The sequence below is a fragment of the Lolium perenne genome, chromosome 1, assembly GCF_019359855.2.
Source record: "Lolium perenne isolate Kyuss_39 chromosome 1, Kyuss_2.0, whole genome shotgun sequence".
NCBI classification, from domain to species: Eukaryota; Viridiplantae; Streptophyta; class Magnoliopsida; order Poales; family Poaceae; genus Lolium; species Lolium perenne.
Window position 1 is genome coordinate 137,616,474 of NC_067244.2, and position 7,321 is coordinate 137,623,794.

A 7,321-nucleotide genomic window follows, 5' to 3' on the forward strand; every position below is an offset into this window, starting at 1 on the left:
TTGCAGCTCCAGCTTTGTTCTTATAAATACAAGTTTTACAGTGATTGGCATTTTTAATAACCATCCATCCACCCCAATCTAACGGTGATAAATAGACGGAACCAAACTAACGGAACCAAAAATATGGGACCGGAACCAAATCACGTGGGACCGGAACCTTTAATATATTTTATGAAAATTGTAAAAAGCGAGCATCCATTTGAGAGGTTGAACGGTTGGATGAGCTTTGCACGCATCTTAAAGTCGCCCAACTAGCAACTAGTAGTGGACATCCGTTGTGTTTGATCGCTCATCCTCTCTCTCACTGACGGGAATCTCTCTCTCCCGGCGATCTCCCGCGTGGCTGTCTGGGCGGCACCATGGAGCCGGCCGCCGGCGCTACACGAGGAAGGATGAGGGGGGCGGTGATTGGGGGGATCAGTGGGGGGGGGGGGGGGTAACCTGGGGTGGTTTTCGGGGCGGCACCACGAAGCTAGCCGCCGGCCCTAGCGAGCAAGGCGGAGGGGCGCGGGGGATTGGGAGCATCGGCGGCAGGGTCCTGGGTGGGTGATCGGGTGGCATGACGGAGACGGCCTCCTGCGCTAGGTGGGGAATGGGGGCATCAACAACAGGGAATCTTGGTGCGGGAGCAGGGACGGTGGGAAATCCGCTGTGGTCGGCGGCACAACTTCACACCTCACGTAAGGTCGTCGTCCTCCTCTAGTTTTTTCCCCTTTTCTTGATTGTTTCAGCAAATCTGCTTTCTTATTTCAAGTTTAAGAGCTGAACCTCCTTGCAAATGAATGGACTATCTGAATCAAAGTCAACACTACCTAGTATTTGGTTATTCTGATGAATTCGGTTATGCAAATATGTTGTACAATCAGCAGCTGAAGCTGGTTTTATATAAGTAAATTAGTACACTGTGGCGCCCGATCTGCACATGTTGTATACTCTACTGATTTCCTAGTGGAAGATTCGGGATGTTGCTGATTGTAGTAATCAAAATCTTGCAAGAAGTCAGGACCTCGAGTGCAGTTGTTGCCTTCTGACAAAGAAACTGTGACCCTGAGGACAGTAGTTCTCAACATGCTCAATGGTTGAGGGAAAATAGATTTAATAGCGTCAGAGTCCTTACTAGGTTAAGCTCAGTTCACAATGCGCCCTCCTTCTACATGTGATGCACCAATATACGTATTTGGCATGCCATTTTTGGAACCACCTTTTTTTCGGAACCCGGTGATCGTGTAGTAGCTCCACTTCCAGCAGAGAAGCAATCAATCTTCTGTGTTGGCTCATTTTTTGCATTTATTCAATTTTCTGAGCATGTTGTTATGTCTTCCAATAAGGATTATTCTTTCTCAGAACACGAATTAGGAAAGTTAAAATTATAGATGACACTCGTTTATATCTGCTTTGGTTGAATCTGATACGGGTTTTTTAAATTGTAGGTTGGATGAGTTCACTGGAAGAAGGCCTTGTGGTTGAGTTGGTGACGCCCATATCTGGTGTTTTTTGTTCAGTAGCTACCAGTTTCATAATGATGCCTTGCAATATATGTGCAACGGCAAGTCATCCCCATCAATCAAGCACAAACAATCCTCTGGACTAGAAGATTATGAGAAACATTTGTTGTTTGAACATCAATGCCTTAGTCTGCTATGTAGTTCCTTGTCCAGTTTTTTAATGAACACTTAATTAGTCTCATTATTTGCTCCAGTCATCGACTTGTATATGCTTGTTGTGTCCCATATTGTCCATAATGTTGCCAGCTTGCTAAGAACTATTGGTAATGGTAATTCAGAGAAAATTTCCAAGCAAGTTTTATGTCTGCTTCTTAAAGCGGTGAACAACTCATCGCAATCAAAGGATTCAGTGACCACTCTACGCAAAATTGAGATCCTGATTTTTCATGGAATTGATTTCTGTGAGTTGATTGCAACACGGAAAAGCAGCACCCCGTCAGTCACATTTGAGACTTGTTTTCTTCTTCTACTACTTAGATTTCGTGGCGTGTTATTCTAGCGTCGAGTTGAGACATGACCATGGAAACCTTATTGTCAGACTCAGATATCAAACAAAGATGCAGGCAACAATAATATCAGTATGTACTCCTATGTGTTATGTTGCACTGGGGCCCGGGTTGCACGGCCGCTTGGAGGAACCGTGCGAGGAACAGAGGCTGACGTATGGTGGCTGTGACCCAGAGGAGCTGATGCGGAGCCTCGGGTCGGGTGGTTCGGGAGCGTTGGATGATCTTGGAGGTGTTATCACCAGAATTTGACCGGATCAGAGGTGGGCCGTGATTAAAGATGGGCTTGAAGAATATACACGGAAGATATACATGAATCGGCCTTGTGCACGAAGTTTGGGCTAGTTTGCCCGTGTATCTGTAAATATAGTAGGATACGTGTCGGTTAGATAGAATTTGGCTCGTGCACGGTTGGGATTATTCCCACGTTAGAAAGTCTACGGACTATAAATATATATCTAGGGTTATTGAGAAAAACAACAATCACGTTCATCACAAACCAATCTAGGCGCATCGCCAACCCCTTGTTTCGAGGGTTTCTTCCGGGTAAGCATCGTGCTGCCTAGATCGCATCTTGTGATCTAGGCAGCACACGTTTATTCATTGTTCATGCGTTGCTCGTGCTGAAGCCTTGTTGATGGCGAGCAACGTAGTTATCGTAGATGTGTTAGGGTTAGCATTGTTTCATCGTGTTACATGCTTTTATCCATGCAACCCTTAGACGTCTAGCCGCCTTTACACCTATCCTAGGCGTAAGGGTGGCACCTTGCTTGATCCGTGTTTAGTAGATCCGATCTGTTATGATTGCTACTTGTTCTTCAAGGATTAGTTTAATATCTGCATAGTTAGGCCTTGCAAACGGGTTGAAGGATCCAGTAGCACGTAGGGTGTGGTTTGCTAGCCCTAGATAGGATGTTCCGGGAATCAACTCCATGTTGGTTTTTAGGCCTTATCTAGGGCTGGTTTATTATCACCGTGCGTGGCTGCCAAGTTCAATCACGTGTAGGATGTTCCGATTATGCGGTGAAAACCCTAAATCGTCGTAGGTCGTTTTAGCTTTATATTGATCAAGCAGGACCACCATGCTATCGTAAACCCCATACGAATCATGGGTGGATCGGCTCCTTGAGCCGATTCACGGGAAAACCTGAGAGCCGATCGAGGCTCGTATTTAATGTTTACGTGTATGCCATGCAGGAAACTAAGCGAAGCAAATCCATCACCTTCCTGACCAGGTATAGGTCAGGTGGCACGCCCTTGCACCAGCATCGGACGTGCGTGCCGAGGCTTTGCGGGCCGTCGCTCGAGGGACCAGGGCCAGCCGCAGCTCTGGGAGCCTCCCGGCTCTACGTGTTGCCAGCCGTTGCTCGCCGGTGGGTTTCGGACGCCAACAAGAGGAGACGGTGCAGAGGTGCCATGACCTGTTTGAGGTAGAGCAGCTAAGCACGGAGCTGGAAAACAACGGTGTACTTCAGATGGGTGACACCAGCCAAGTCGCGCCACCAACGGCTTGAGGATTTGTCGATATTTCAAACACGCACATACAAATATAAGGATTATTATTTCTTCAATAATTCATCCGCCTGCTTTCCAACTTGGAATGATCTACCAAAGTGATGACAATATCATTACCACGTTAACTGAAGCAGTTCTGTATATTTGCCTCTTGGGGACTAGTTAAGTTTGCTTCTGTAACTTGTGATATCACAATCTCCTTACATCTAGTGGTCACTCAGTTATTCTCACTTTAATCTACATCTGAATAGTATTCAGTTGCATGTCCTGTTTACAATATTGTTTATGTTCACTGAAGTAATTTGTTTTCTAAATTCCTTAGGCCCTGTTTAGAATAGGAGTTTTTCTTGGTACAGTTTTGTTTTTCAGTTTAAATTTGAGTTTTTCTTGGTACAGTTTTGTTTTTCAGTTCAAATGTGAGTTTTTCTTGGTACAATTTTGTATTTTTAGTTCAAATTTATCCTAGATACCAACACTTCATGGAGAACTTAAATCATGCATGCCAGTAAACTTACCACAGATGCACACAGAAAAAATACAACATGATCATGGAAAAGCCAGAATCATTGTAGTACAAATGATCATGAAAAATACAACAGTGATGCCGAATTAGACTTAATTGATGCCGCTAACCAAACACTCGAGGACGACTTTACACAATATGAGTGCACAATAATTGATGCCCTACCAATCAAACACTCTAGAACCACTTAAACATAATCCGAATGTACAAATGTCAGATCTAAAGAAAATCAGTAATCTGGTCCTATGCTCTACAAAACCGTAGGCGCAAATAACTTGGTCAGCTACATCCTTGGACAGCTTGACTGGCGTAACTTTGGCGCACCAGCTTGGTGAAGCAGTTGCATATTTCTCCAACTTCCCAAACGTCTCGAGTTTCACTTTCAGCATGAAATCCAGGTTAAACAACAAATCCAGCTCAAGCCGATTCATATCGATTACGCTGATTCCTCCTACTATAGTGTAGAATGAGTTTTTGAAAAACCTGCAAGACATGTATTAAGAAAGTTACTCGAAATCTGCACACATGCTTTTCATTCTTCTTTTGCAGACATAGAACCAAAGCATTATTTAGAGCAATGGAGCAGCCAACATCCAAGCTAGGAACCATCTAGTTCATTTTTTAGGAGTCACATGCTAACCACTGCTCCATAAATCAGAATACTTGGGAAAACTGTTCATATATTCAGGGATAGACATGCTTATTATAAAAAAGCTAACCATGTAAAGTGGTTCTACTTAGTAGTTTATAGACCCAGAGAGCATATCTAGTCATGAACTAGTGAAGTTGGTTTATTAACTGATCTAAAGCTGAATTTCTATCTATTGTCAGCACTCTTACTGATCAACCAAAGCACGGTTAAATTACCAACCATCAGATCTGCATCAAAACTACAGTCATTAATTCTACTATTTCTTTATATTTACCATGACCCCTAAAGAGATATCAATATTTTCAGCACTGCAATAAGGCAACCTATGAAAAATTAATGGTGTAGCATTTTTCTTCAGTAAATTCATTAATATTTCTATTATTTGTAGGCAGTGACTTGACAATCAATCCAACTAAACTTGTATGATGATTTCATATAATTTAACATGTTTAAAATAATCTTTCAACTAACTTTATTGTGGTTTTCACAACAATGCACGGCCTCCTAGCTAGTAGAGACCTGAGATCAATGAAAAGCTTACTGTGCTAGAACATACTTCTGCACAAAGAGCTAGTACTTCAGAAACAACTTCCATTCAAGAAGATATATAAATAATATAACCAATAGCAGTTGCCGTGACCCGTGCGTACTTACGTATCATCTGTTAATTTGGAAGCATCCACTACACTTGTAATTAGCAAGCGGTGAACACTAGCTACGAAGGGAAAAAGATCAATGTTTTAGCTGGACCGCTCGGCGAGCTACCAGTTTCAGTTCCCCATCATCACCTCGGCAATCGACGAGGACGGCGCCATCGATCTTGGATCCATGCCGGCCCAAGCGACACTCCAGCCGATCCCCAGGCAGAGAAGAAATAATTCAACTATCTACAATGTTTCAGAATAAAATCGAGCTGCTAAGTAAATTCACCTCCAGGCAACGAAAAGAAAAAGAAACATGATGGCAGCTAGGGGTTGGATGCTCCCCTGAATCCCCGCGATGTGGGGACGGGCGGAGGCTCGCGTCGGCGCCTCGCGGCTGCGACACAGGGGAGGGGGTGCGACGGAGAGGCCGAGACCGTGAGCCCACACGACGGGAGGAGGGGGGCAGCGTCGGCGGCGGCTGCAGCGGCCGGCGCTCGTGGGGGAGCGAACAGAGTTCTGATTTGATTCTATCGGATCTTGATGTTGATTCGATTCTGATTTTTTTTTCTTTTGATTTGAAACACTGATAAAAACGTCCGTTCCGAATTGTTGCAGGAGTAGTAGCATTATAGAACTTACAGAAAATTTATCACTGATTTAATCAACGGTCACAAAAAATTAGATTAAACGGAACTAAAATTTAATTAGACGGAACCAAAGTTCCGTGCCAATCACCGTAAAAGAGCTCTTTTATAAAAGATCATTGAGATAACTTATAAACCACTACCAGCCGATTTCCCCAGGATATATTTCATATTTTTTTGTTATTCCTTGGCAACATAGTGATGCATTTATTTGCAAAATACTGATCGAATTAACATGTACGAATGTATGTATTTTCTAAAGTAATTCCGCAATAAAACCGATTAACAGAAGGAAAAAGTGTTTATTTAATATAAAATCAAAATTTTAGCCACCATGCTAGTTAGAAGAATATCTGTAACAAATACTAAGACAAAGAACTTTAGATAACACACATCTAGTTTCTGGAAGGCTTTCTGGGAATTACAAAGATGACTATGTATAATAATATTTCAATGGTGGATCGTAACTATTCATATTAACTCCTCTTATTTTTGTATGTAACAACTTTTTGTGCCCCTCTTACTAGTTTTCTAAGAGCCACGTCCCCAAAGCGTCCCCAAAAGGATTTGGGGCACGCCGGACAAAAAACGTTCCCAACCGCGTGTTCCAAAGCCTCTTTTTGTCCGACGCTGCCCAATACGATGTCCGGCGGCCCGAGCCCATCCCCGCTACACAGGGGATGCTCCGGGCACGCCGGACACAACAAAAAGCAAGGCCAGGAGACGCCGAAACATTCAAGTTTAATCTAAATCTCGCCTACCTCGCGACAGATGTTACTAGCGACGGTGCTGTTCCCGCAGAGGCGCATCGAAGCGTCTCGTCGCGCCTTGCTCTGCGTGCTGGCGTTAGCGCCACCGTTCCCCCGCCTCCCTCCGGCCTATAAAAGGGTCGCTCTCTCATCGTTCCTCACACACAAACCCTAGCGCCTCTCTCCCCAACCCTAACCGCCACAATCTCAAGAGTCGACTCGATGGCTGATAGAGGCAGAGGCCAAGGTCGTGGCCGTGGCAGAGCTGCACGCTCGCCGCAGTCGTCTTCATCATCGGACCTACAGGAGGAGGAGCGGGAAGTGTTGTTTGAGTTTGTCGTCGTCCTCAAGGGCGACCCACTCAGCATCTAGAGGCTGCCGGAAAAAAGTTCGCCGACTTCGTCGCCGGCAACGAGGCGGCCTCGCTGCATCTGCAGGAGGCTGCCTGCGACTGCTGCCAGTGGGCGGTGGACGTGCTCTTCAACGGGCGCGCCAAGATGTACCTCCACACCGGCTGGGAGAAGTTCGCGCGCTACCACGGCCTCGAAGCGGCCGCGTGCTCACATTCTCCTACCTATGCGAG

The 7,321-nt window shown here is 44.9% G+C and overlaps 2 long non-coding RNA genes across 2 annotated transcripts; one reads left to right on the forward strand and one right to left on the reverse strand.

The window, feature by feature from the left end:
* The first annotated feature begins 534 nt into the window (after positions 1–534).
* Positions 535–1,800, forward strand: LOC127305779 (uncharacterized). Its single transcript, XR_007854153.1, has 2 exons — positions 535–685; positions 1,431–1,800. It is a non-coding gene; the product is annotated as an uncharacterized lncRNA (long non-coding RNA).
* Positions 1,801–4,055: 2,255 nt separating this feature from the next.
* On the reverse strand, positions 4,056–5,915 carry LOC127305785 (uncharacterized). The gene is made up of 2 exons (XR_007854161.2): positions 5,490–5,915; positions 4,056–4,532 (listed from the first exon to the last, which is right to left on the reverse strand). It is a non-coding gene; the product is annotated as an uncharacterized lncRNA (long non-coding RNA).
* Between the last annotated feature and the right edge of the window lie 1,406 nt (positions 5,916–7,321).